This window comes from Hemicordylus capensis, chromosome 3 (assembly GCF_027244095.1).
Source record: "Hemicordylus capensis ecotype Gifberg chromosome 3, rHemCap1.1.pri, whole genome shotgun sequence".
Classification (NCBI taxonomy): Eukaryota; Metazoa; Chordata; class Lepidosauria; order Squamata; family Cordylidae; genus Hemicordylus; species Hemicordylus capensis.
Window position 1 is genome coordinate 145,302,677 of NC_069659.1, and position 12,789 is coordinate 145,315,465.

Genomic DNA, 12,789 nt, shown 5'->3' on the forward strand with positions numbered 1-12,789 from the left:
GGCAGTATAGAAATCGAATGAATGAATGAATGAAATGTGCCTAAGCCCTGTTCAGATGGTAAGGAAGTAGGGCCACCATACATGATGACATAATTCCTAAGAGCATAACAGCAAGCCCAAACACTGCTGTGGCATGTGCTAAAACTCTGCTGCCCTGCTATCTATGATTAAAGAATTTGTCTGAACAAACAAATGCTATACTTATAGAGAGATTATTCTTGTGATTAGAGAGCTGGGGTGCCCCAGTGTTCTAATCATAGGGAGGATCTCTTTAGCAGTGCAGTGGTTATCTCTGCTGAAAAATGCTGTAGATGTAGCAAGATTACATCAGCATGTCGGGGCTTACAGGCACACACTTGTGGATGCTGTACTCAAGTATAGTATCCACAAATAGAAGACTGCCTGAACAAAGTTCATACTGGTAGGGAACACCAATGGGAAGGGGTGCTTGCCTTCTTTCCATTGCTTGTAAGCTTTCCTGATGTACCTGGTTGGCTAGCCCGATTTTCTCCCATCGTGAGAACCACCGGGCTTGGCTGTGAGCCCGGTGGTTCTTAAGCGGGTCACCCGCTTAAATAACCCTCCTCTAAGCTCAGGTTAGCAGAGCGAGCGCTCCGCTAACCTGGGCTCTACAATCATGAGTTGCCACGGCATGGCTCCACGCTGCGGCAACACATGGGTAGACCCCCTGCCGGGAGGCTTAAAAGCAGCCTCCTGGCTTGGGGGTCTCTCCAGCATGCTCTGCATGCTCATGCAGGGCATTCCCCAAGCCCCTGCCACCTCTGTAACGGAGCCAGCAGTTGTGTGGGCAGCAGGTTTGGCCACCCGGAGCAGGCTGCTGGGTGGTCTGCCGGGAGAGTGGGCCAAGCCTGCTCTCCCCACTAACCCTCTCTAGACAGCTCCCACTGATCGTGGGAACCGGCTCATTGGATGTAGGGCAAAAGATTCATTCACATAACCATTGGGGGGGTTAGGAGGGCAAGAGAGCTCCTACTCCATCTGTAGCATGTAAGCAGAACTTCCAATCAAGTCCACAAATCCTGGAGACACACGAGCAAGGCAGCCACAGTGTCAGTTGTTGAGATCGTCGGCAGCAAGCCCCGCCCTCCCATAGAAAGTCCTCCAAGACTACTTCTTTCTTTCCAGTATGCTTTGTGCTGCCAGAAGAATGGAAGAGCTTCATGATATCAGCAGCTGCTCTCCCATAGACTGTGAAGGAACAGGAGGTGGACACAGCCCTGCCACAGCTACTCAAACTTCAGGATCATAGAGGCTGTATTCATACATAATGCGAAACTGGAGTTGAGGGGGCCAGAGATTGCCAAACCTGTATGTCCAAATGCAGGACACCCTGTCCAGACTCTGGTCCTACATGGAGAGTGACCTGAGGTTTCACTCTCCAAACTCCAATTTGAACCCTTAGGTTGTATTGAGTTTCACCACCTCAATCCAAGGTTGAACTCAGCCTGCATTATATCCAAATGCTGAACTACAGACTGTTTTCCCTGTAACCATTGTTGAGGAAGGAAGCTCCTCCCCCTCTCTGGCTGTGATTGGCTGTGTGGGCTGTCCTTCATGCAAGAAGGAAGCCCACACAGCCCGTTCTCCCTCCTCTCTTCAGTCTCAATGACTGCAGAGAGCCTGCTCTACATTACATTTGAATTTGGACAGGAGAGTGGGACTGGGGTGAGTAGTGGAAACGTGTTACATAAGAATGTCACCAGAGTGTGTTCAGCACATCCTTTGCTGATGGCTGCTATGACTATAGAACTCCATGGTTGCTTGGGGGCAGGGAAGGATGGGAAGAATGATGTTCAACCCGCTAGAGGAGCCACGTGAGGTCTCACAGCTAGAGAATCTAGATATGAGGGCTCTCCTCTCCTCTCCTCTCCTCTCCTCCACCCTCAGTTAAAAACTGGGTAGGAAAGCTGGGTTACCCTGCTTTGAGTAAACTGGGCTGGACAGATTTGTGTGAGTTCTCATGATCATGCAAATGTGGATAGTGCAGTTCTTACCCTGATTTCAACAGCCGTGTGAATCAGTCTACTATCTCTCAGCCTTTCCTCCCTATCTATCTAATGAAACGTCCTCTTACAAAGACTTCTTGTGAGGATATATGAGATAAACAGTTTGCCCACTGAGAGTACCACCAGTTTACATGAACAAGTTCACCACTTGATGAACTAGTAGTTTTCATGTGTGAATGAGACATCACAGATCAAATAGAGATACCGCTTTCATTTTGCCTCAGTGCTTTTCAGTGCAGTCAGTTAAAAAATTCACTTAAGTGCTGAGTAATTGAGTGATATATGTGCTTGTATAAACTAACCAGCTCTTTGTGCAGTAGTAGGGTACAGGCAATAAAGCTATTTTAGATTTTAAGGTGAAGTGGGATGTAAATCTCTTAAATAATAAACAAATGAAAAAAGGGAATTTCAGCATTTGCAGTAGACACATGGGAGACTTCAAAAGGGGTTCAGAAGGTAAATCAGTGTTGAAGTCTTTTGAAAAGGGAAAAGGGAAAGGTTGCATTGGTAGGGTTGAACTTTGGCCTTCCTCATCCCCTCATACAGAGTTCTGAGAAGCCAAATTTGGATGTACTCCCTGATGGAGTCCAGGTCAGGTCTGGGTTGGTCAGAACATTTAGGGGAGCACTTCCTTTTCTCTGGAAGTAGGGATTTCAAAGTGTGTCCTATTGGCAATGAAATAATTCCTCTCCAGAGGAAAACAGGCTTCAATTACCTCTCTTGATACAGCAAAATTGGTCCTTCAGGGCAAGATTAAGGATAGAACTGAAGGAGTGTGGGGGAAGCACTGTTTGGCCTGCATTAATAATAGGCTTCATGTTCCACAGTTAACTGCTCTTAACCTTTCTGGGGTCATCTGACACGGAGAAGTCACCTCTTCTCTGTGAAAGGGAGTCTTAGTTTCCAAAAAAAGAATACACACAATTTTCAAATAGCCACTGTTCTTTGGTTAGTGTTTGTATCTGGCTTCAGACACCATTTTAGTGAAGAAGCACTACATAATAGGTTTAGGAAAAGCTACATGCTTTTAGGGAGTCTATTTCCAGGGCATTTTATTCTGTGAATATTTCCTTTTGCTTTATTTGAAATATGACTGGAATTGTATCCCACTTCAGCCCTACATCAACTTAATAAATTAATTAATCTGCTATAAAAGTCTGTATCTGTTCCTTCCCTGTCCTATAACATCAATATGGCTAAGTAACAATTAACAGAATGAAAATCATGTCAGTTAAAAAATTAACCCCGTAAGCTGGGAGCTCTCAAACGTTTTGATAAAGCGACTTGCTAAAATACTATATAAAGTTACATGGATCTGCCCCATGATTAAAGCTACTGATTTGATTAATTAGAGATAAACAAGGCACATTTACTTTTTCTTTTTTTCTTTTTAAAATTCAATTTTTATTAATTTTTAACAATAATAACCATTAACAATCATAATAAACACAAATGGATCATAATAAACACAAATGGAGGCACATTTACTTTTTCAATGAGAAGAATGAATTTACATGTCCCTGCACAGTGGAGGAGATCTGGTCTTGTGGTAGCAAGCATGAATTGTCCTCTTTCCTAAGCAAGGCTTGCCCTGGTTTGAATTTCAACAAGAGACTATATGTGAGCACTGTAAGTTATTCCCCTTAGGGGATGGGGCAGCTCTGGGGAGAGCATCGTCATGTTTGCATGCAGAAGGTTCCAAGTTCCCTCTCTGGCACCTCCAGATAGGGCTAGGAGATACTCCTGCCTGTTACTTTGGAGAACCTGCTGCCGGTCCGCGTAGACAATACTGACCTAGATGGACCAATGGCCTGACTCGGTATAAGGTAACTTCCTGTGTTCCTGTTTTTTGAAACTTGGGATTTATGCTAATGTGATTTGGGGCTCCAAGTTTATTTGTGATCACTGTTTGCTCTTTATAGTGGCAATTGCAGAAAAGTCTGATTCACACCAGTATGATGTTGATCAATATTTTCTTAGGTTTTAATTTAATTATTTGTATTCAGTTTGCACACTGATCCAAAATTCAAGAAGAGAGATTTTTGAAACCTGATCCCAAAGAACTGCTTTGAGGTCTCCAAAGTGCAGGGAGGTGTACAGAGAGACAGGACCCAAAAACTATCCAGCTCTTCTACCACTCACAAAGCCAAGGGCTGGCTGGAAGAGAGCTCCCTCTTGAGAAACACTCACTTGAGCTCATCTCCTTCCTGCCTTCACCTTTGTGAGTGATGGAGGAGTCTGGTGATTGTCGACTCCTGTCTTCCTCCAATTTCCCCTAACTTTCTCCATGCCTTGGAGATTTCAGGTAAAGCCTCTGCCTCCTAACAATTCCTTCCTGACTCCCAAACCACTTTAAAGTTGCTTGTGACTCCCAGGAGGTCCAGACCAACAGTTTGAGGACCCCTGCTATAAGTCACCTTTATTTAGAAAACTGAGATACTTCAAACATTATTTATTTATTTATTTACAGAGTCAGACAGGTGTTATTGACTGGTTTGTTTTATCAAGACATCAAGTCCTTCCCAAGGACCTGGGATGGCTGAATTTTATCATCAATACTGTTATTATTATTATTATTATTATTATTATTATAGATATCGTCACAGATTATAGGCCGTTCCCAGTAAAGTTGCTTTTGGTAATTGGCTGATGGTGATTTCTATGGCCCCTATGGTTTTGAGGTGCTCTTCAAGTTGTTTTGGAATTGCACCTAGGGCACCAATTACTATTGGGATTATTTTGGTCTTTTTCTGCCACAGCCTTTCAATTTCAATTTGTAGATCTTAGTATTTTGTGATTTTTTTCTATTTCTTTTTCTTCTATTCTGCTATCCCCTGGTATTGCTATGTTGATTATTTTGACTTGTTTTTCTTTCTTCTCGACTACAGTGATATCTGGTGTATTGTGTGGCAGATGTTTGTCTGTTTGTAGTCGGAAGTCCCATAATATTTTTGCATCTTCATTTTCTACCACTTTTTCAGTTTCATGGTCCCACCAGTCTTTGGCTACAGGTAGCTTGTATTTTTTGCAGATGTTCCAGTGCATCATCCCTGCTACCTTGTCATGCCTTTGTTGTAGTCAGTCTGTGCGATCTTTTTGCAGCAGCTGATTAGGTGGTCCACTGTTTCATCTGCTTCTTTACAAAGGTGGCACTTGCTGTTTGTTGTTGGTTTTTCGACTTTTGCTCTTATTGCATTTGTTCTTAGTGCCTGTTCTTTTGCAGCCAGTATTAAACCCTGTGTTTTTTAATTCAAGTTGCCATTCCTAAGCCATTGCCAGGTCTTGGTGATGTCTGATTTTCCATTTATATTGTGCAAATATTGGCCATGCAGTGGCTTATTTTTCCATTTTTCTGCTCCGTTCTTGACTTGTTCTTTCTTGTAGGCCTGCTTTGTTTCATTGATGTGGAATAGTTTCTTGTTATTGACCATTTTAAGTGCATCTTCTTCACTGTCCTCTATATATTCTTCAAAGCCTATTATTATTGTTATTATTATTAATTCGATTTCTATACCGCCCTTCCAAAAATGGCTCAGGGCGGTTTACACAGAGAAATAATAAATAAATAAGATGGCTCCCTGTCCCCAAAGGGCTCAGAATCTAAAAAGAAACATATTATAGACACCAGTAACAGTAATGGAAGTACTGTGCTGGGCGTGGATAGGGCCAGTTACTCTCTCCCTACTAAATAAAGAAAATCACCAAATTAAAAGGTACCTCTTTGCCATATTAGCAGGGGTTTAGGAAAATATCTGCCTCCTAACATGTTTCCTAATAGCTTCAATAGGTTTTTTTTAAAGGGGTGGGGGCAAATAGCAGCTGTGGGTGGATACTAATATGGATCAGGACCATGGCAGAGTCAGAAGCATAAAACCACTCTCCCATGCCATGATCCAGTTCTGCATAGGGGCCTGATGAAGATACAATTCTGTGAATAAAAATAGGCATATTAGTCCCAATTAAATGCTAGATAATGAGGTCATTTACATTACAGGACATCATCATTACATTACAGGACAAGTGTCCTGCCCAGGTTTTGGAGCAGTGTGTGCTCCCAGTTTTTGGTTGTGTGGGAGCAAACAGCTAGGCAGGAGGAGGGAGAAGTGACAGTGTGGAAGCAAGGTAGCTGGGTAGGGCAGCTTTTCCTCCTATCTTGGTCAAATGCTAGCTGTGAAAGCTGGGTAGGACAGTGCTGTCCTACCCAGCTTTTCTACCTCCCTTGACTCAACACAATCACTTCTCCTTCTTCCTACATAGCTGTTTGCTCACACACAACCAAAAATTGGGACCACACATAGCCCCCAACATGGGTTGGACACTTGTACCACCCAATTTTCAGTTGTGTTAATGACCTCAACATTAGGGATGTGCACAAATTGAATGTTGTGATTTGATTTTGAATCAAATCTTCCCAATTCAATTCAAATTCAATTGAATTGGTCTGAAACAAGGTTATTAAATTTGATTTTGAACTGATTCGACCCTGTTTTCGTGCCTTTTTTTAACCAATCAGGGTGCCTGAATAGTTTTTTAAAGGCACCAAAATGGTTATTGAATTGATTCAAATTGATTCAAATTTGAATTGAATTACCCTTTCTAGGGGTGATTCAATTTGAATTTGAATTGCTTGAATTGCCTAGATTTGAGTTGAATCGATTCAAATTCGCATCAATTCACACATCCCTACTCAACATCTAGTTAGACCACATAATCCCATGACAGTAGCCAATAGGAATGATGGCAGTTGTAGTCCAGCAACAGCTGGAGGACTGAAGTTGTGCAGCCCTGAGTTAGACCCTTAGTAAATTTGGGCATTTGTGCAATGTGCATTTGTTCAATCTTAATTATCACTTCCTTTATCATTGGGGTTTTGGAATTGCATTAACCTTTAGCAGCTACTATTTTAATGCTGTAAGTATCTTAGAGATTGATATATAATTATCAGCTATCACTACTGTCCCATTTAAGGTGGCATAATGTAGTAGCCAGCAGACTGGAGTTGCGAATTAGGACTTCCCCAGCATGAATTGCACATCTGCCCCGAATTCACTAGATGGCCTTAGGCAAGCTGCCATCCTGCTGTAATATGGGGATCATAATACTTATTTATCTTATAGGGTTTCACTAAGGATTACATCACAATAATAAGTAAAATGTTTTTGCAGACTATACATATGCTACCAACAAACAGCAGAGAGAATATTGCATCTCCAACAATTTTGTTTGACAGAATTGTATAATTGATCTGAATTTTCTTTGCCGGGGGGGGGGGAGGTTATAGTAAGATTATATAGATCTCTATAATAAGCTCTTAACAATTAGTAACCAGATCTTCACAGTCTGTTAAAACTTTCTCAGTGCTTCATTTTGTATCCACATGTTTAAGCAATCTCTGTTGAACTTGAAAATATTGCTACCATTGGGGAATATTCTCAACTGATGTTTTGTTTGATCACTTCGTAAGACACACAATGATGATAAAGAGGCTATTCGCACGTGTGTGCAAAACTGGGCTAAGGGAGCTAAGGGAGCCCAGCCCGGTTTTGCACATGTGCATGCGGGATCGGGCTGATCCTGGCAGCTATATGGTGGCAAACCCGCCTATTTAGCAAGCCTTTAAAATGAGGTTAAGGGTGCGAGCATTTCCTCAACCTCATTCATTTTTGTTCATGTGTCTTGGCTGGCACACTCAGGTAGGGGAGGGGGTAGTGTTCCATCTAAGGTTTCTGCCTGTGTGCGTGCTCACACATTTTTTGATGTCTGCTCAGTTAATTTTAGATCCCGCTCAGGTTGAATCAGGAAGGCCCCACTCTGATTGCATTTGTGCACACATGCCTTGATACTGCCACCCAGAACAAAACTCATTCTGCAAGCAGATGAAAAAAAAAAAAATAGAGAGAACACTGGGTCAGAGGGGATGCCCATAATGCACCATGCATTTTCATGCTGCATTATCTGAGCTCTGAGGGGTGGGGCAACACAGGGTGGAGCGATGTGTGGTGGAACATCCCAGCATCCTGACCTTCAGAGCTGCTGAGGGAGCTGCTGGTCATCTTGGCGGGTGATGCGCCCGCCATGAGAAGGGAGGACGATTGTCTGTGGGGAGGGTAATTGTAACCCACTCTCCCCGCAGACCACCCCAGAACCCTTCCCACTGGTTGTGAGAAGAAGCTCAAAGTTTCACAGAGGAGCTATATGTTTTTGAATTGTGGTTTAGAAATAAAAGATGTTAGTAAACATATTTTGTATGTGGGATTGTATGTATGATCAGTGATTCCCAACCTGGGGGCCTCCAGATGTTTCTGAACTACAACTTCCATGTGCCCCAGTTACAATTTATTGGGAATTGTAGATGGGAGTTATAGATCAGCAGCATCTAGAGGCCTCTGGGTTGAGAATTAGTGCTTTAAATAGTTTTGATGTTGAAGCTATTAAAATGATTAGGGTAAAGCATTACTTTCACCATTTTCAATTTGCCCAAACAAAAACAAAGTATATAAGACACTGGGCTACACAAAGATCCTTGACATAAGGTTTCTCTAATCACAGTGGCCCACATACTGTACAGGCTTAAGGCAGCCTTTCCAAACAGTTTGTGCTGCTGCTAAGGAAGCACTGGTGGTCTTGTGCAATCAAATAGTTATGTTCCTATACTTTGGGAGCACAACTTACATTGAAAACAAACAATGTAAGCTGCACTCTAAATATTTGCATACTTGTGTTCTTAAACGAGACCACTGATGCTTCCTTAGACAGCTGCAGCAGCACAAGCCAATCAGAAATGCCAGCGTAAGCCTGCATAACATGTGGGCCATTGTTTCATCCCTTGTCCACCCCACCATCTCTAATCTGTCCACTGATATTGCTGGAAGTATACTGCTGATACACGATCCAAATCCAGATGGCAGAACTAATCTCTGCAGAAGGCTGGGCACGATCCATCAGCCCACTCAATTGTGACAGAATGAAATGCAGGATGACAAATAAACATATGAAGTTACCTCAATTCTCCAAGAAAGCATTGCTCAGGCACTCTATGTATTAGAACATGTAGGGTTGGTTTGTTTTAAACTGAAGAGGTAATGCTCAACTGTCTTTCATTGCAGTCAAAAGTTGGCTGGCTTCTGCCCAATATATTTATATGGTAATAAGTGACTTGCCACCACAGGAGGTTTAAATAAAGATTAAAACCTTATTTCTAAATTTCAGTTTCATTTCCAACACTCCCCACCACCACCCCAGTGTGCAATCCAGGTGTTGCTTTAAAATTCAGAGACAGAAAAATCTTCCCCAAACTCTAAATACACAATTCTGAATTATCTCACATTGCTCTAATTGTTGATTCTTCTCAGCCAGGCAGCAGAGATATGGGTGCTTCTATTCCAATTGGCCATACAGAATATTTCATCTTCAAAGGTCTGTAACATCTTAGAGAATTTCATTCTAAACAAGGAGCATTTCCAGCAGCTGTCTTGTCAGATTTCTGAAAAGGGAAAAATTAAAGCTACTGTTTTTATTTATTCCAAGTCTGCTCAATGACTGATCTTGTAGGAGAGTTAATTTTATTTTCTGTTTATCGGGAATAAGGCTTATCAGAGATACCGTATGTAAGCAATTATGAGGAGTGAGCATACAGATGGCAGATAACAACGAGTCACTGTGCAGGATAATTTCTTCCTTTTTACAAGCAAAGAGAAATGGTACTTGACTCTTCTCCTAGTAAATGGAGAACTGTGGGCTTAACAAAGGCATAGGGCTGCTTCCACTTTCCCAAGGCATAAAGACCTAATGCAGATAATCAACTTGTCCTTCAGTGCCCTCCTTCTATTGATGTTAACTGTTTCCAAACTCCCAAATTGCTGGTTTCCCTTTGTAGTGCCCCTGCATAAAAGAGTGTTTGGAACTGTGGAGAAAACTCCTTTTGAAAACATCTCCTTTTTTTCCTCTTGAACAGGGAAGAGGACCGCAAAATTATTGCCAGATTTATGTCCCTTCCTTACAATGGATACATATTAATGTCATAATTTGGTGAATGTTGACTATGAATGATAATGTCATGAACATTTGCTGAGCATCCAAAAACATTTCCCAACTTTTCAGGAAATCCTGACGGTGTTGAGGAAAATAGACAACATTCACCATTGTATCTGTAAACTGTCTGCCTCCTGCAATATATTACATATCTTTTAGACATTTGCCAATTTTATCAGTCATCCATGCTAACAAAGCTACTAGCAGACATCCAAAACAGCCTATCAGTAGCATTGCAGGAAAACACACCTGTGTGGTGGACACATTTCCACTCTGGCCATGCAGCCTTCATAGAGCTTTCCTAGCTGTGCCTCCAGTATGCAGCAGGGTGGAGCAAACTCCAGTGGTCTGCATTACCTCTGGGTGTGTGCCCCATGCCATCTAAAAACATCTCCCTGAGGTCATGCAAAACTGCCTATAGTATAGCGAATCAAAATGAACCAGAACCCAAAACCAGATAAGGGAGGTTTTTTCCAATGAACCAGAACTGAACCCATACATAAAATCTCTTTGTTTCCTTGTATCTTAACTGGAATCACAAAACCAACTCAAAACTGGTTCAAGAATTAGGTTCTCAGGAGATTCTTTTGATGTAATAACTCCTCTTTGCTCTCTATATTTTAAGAGACTACATTTCCCAGGGAGCCACCTGAAACTACTACTACTAAGAATATTTATATACCACTCTTCCTCAAGTTCTCAAGTGATTTACATAGAAAAATAAATAATACATAGGGCATGCTTAGGCACCTTATGTATGGTGACCCAGGCCATGCAGGGGCCAATTTTGCAGGTGCAGCAGCCTCCAAAATGACCACCATGCTGGGGGAGGAACGCCCAAGTGGGCCGAAGAGCCTGCCGAATGGGCCGGTTTGGGCAGTAAGGGAGCCCGGCAGGGGGAGGGGGAATCTCTGTGGACCCCCCACCACCCTGGCCACTGTGAGCAACTCTCTTGAAGGGGGTAAGTTAAAAAAATTTTGTGTGTGTGTGCCCCCGGACCGGACCAAACTGGGAAAGTTTGGTCCAGTCCGGGGGCACACACACACACAATTTTTTTTAACTTACCCCGTTCAAGAGAGTTGCTCACAGTGGGTCAGTTTGGGTCCAGTTTGGACTTGGACCAGACCAGCCAGTTCTATGCACACCCCTACACCTCTCCCTGCCTTTGAAAGCAAGGAAAAGCCATCCCAGCCATGCTGGGAGCCCAGCACTTGGTGAATTGTACTTCAAAAAGGGGTGCACAGTCCTGTTTTCTACCTTTGCCACTCCTACTGCATCTGTTGCAGATGCAGGAGAGTAGCTGGGGTGGTGGGGGCCTCTGGCAGCAGCCTGGACAAGAGCCACCAGCATCCTCGCTACTCCACTGTAAGAAAGGTTCTTGGGTTTCCTCAGCACTGCAGTTTCTTGTTGCTACCATACATCCTCAAGAGGGTAACTTCCTGGAGGTGTTTTGTTTTTTTAAAAATCCTTCTATATGTATTTTGCTTCTAAAGCCTTATAAAAATAAAAATGGTAAAAGCATTTTCCTCAAGTGAAATAGTTATCATTGTATTCATTTAATAGAGTTCCAAAGGAGTTTTATATTATTATTCATGAAATATGTCTAAACGGTTTCAGAACCCATTCAAAGTGTCTGAAGTAGTTACTGAACATTTTTAAAAAAACACATTTGTGTCTAAACTAGAATTCAACAGGATAGTTAAAAATACTGAAACTGGAACTAAACCCAAATTGTTAATGGTTTGACTTCTTGATTGTAGGATACTTTGTCTTGATATTTTTTAAAATAGATGTTTCTTTACTTTCCATTAGTGGTGTGCACAAAGCCGGGTAGCCCAGTTTGGTTCAAGTCCAGCTCGGACTTGAACCAGACTGGGTATGTTTGGTTTTGCCACACTCCCCCCAAACCCGTCCCCCATTCGGTTCAGTCTGGGGGTGGTTTCATGAAGGTTTTTTTTGAAAAAGAAATTAGTTAAAAATATATAAATTTCACTCACTGCTACCTGGTTTAGGGGCTTAGATTTGGCTGGGGGGGGGAGTCCCAGAAGTCCCCCCACCAGCCTCCATTATGTGCCAAACCACCCAGTTTGGTCCGTCTTCAGCTCGTTTCAGGCCTCATGCCCATGACAACAGCCATTTTGGAGGCCACTGTGCATGCCCAATGGACCTCTGTGTGATCCTCAGGCCAAAAGTAGCCCCGGACTGGGGTATGTGTGAGTGAAATTTACTTTTTACACACACACTTTTTAAAAACTCACGAACCCCCCCAAACGGCCGGCGGGGGGGGGGGGGGGAGTGTCGGTCTGATATCAGAACCGAACAGTCTGCACATCCCTACTTATCCTATATTCTAGGCTCATTCTCATGGTTGTTATAGGAGAGCATGCCCTATCCAGTTTCTGTCCCCAGCTTTGGAATGAGGTAGGAGGACAAAGACCAAACTCAGGGGAATTGAACATGCACAAATATTTTTACAGCAAGCAAAATCCGGATCAGCTTAGAAGGAATAACTTTTCCATAGCCCCAGTTAGGCTCCTACTCTTGTCAGCCTGGCAGATCATTCCAATCTCCTAGTAATTTTGTGGACCTTGAATGGCTGAGAAGAAATTGTTAGCCCTGCTGAGTGGAATGTGTGGCTGGGCAGAAATGAGATGGTCAGTGCCCTCCACCAGCTGCAGTTGTTGAGGAGAAAGCCTGCTCCTGGGATATAATGTGGAGTCAAGTCCCTGTA

General features: G+C 42.7%; 1 long non-coding RNA gene across 2 annotated transcripts in view; it reads left to right on the forward strand.

Annotated features, from left to right (window-relative positions):
* The first annotated feature begins 1,566 nt into the window (after positions 1-1,566).
* LOC128349044 (uncharacterized) overlaps positions 1,567-12,789 on the forward strand; it is a 40,968-nt gene continuing 29,745 nt past the window's right edge. The window contains exon 1 of one of the 2 annotated variants that reach the window (XR_008318516.1): positions 1,567-1,686. This is a non-coding gene — a long non-coding RNA (uncharacterized LOC128349044). The remainder of the gene's footprint in view (positions 1,687-12,789) is intronic. The other variant, XR_008318517.1, reaches the window with a different exon arrangement.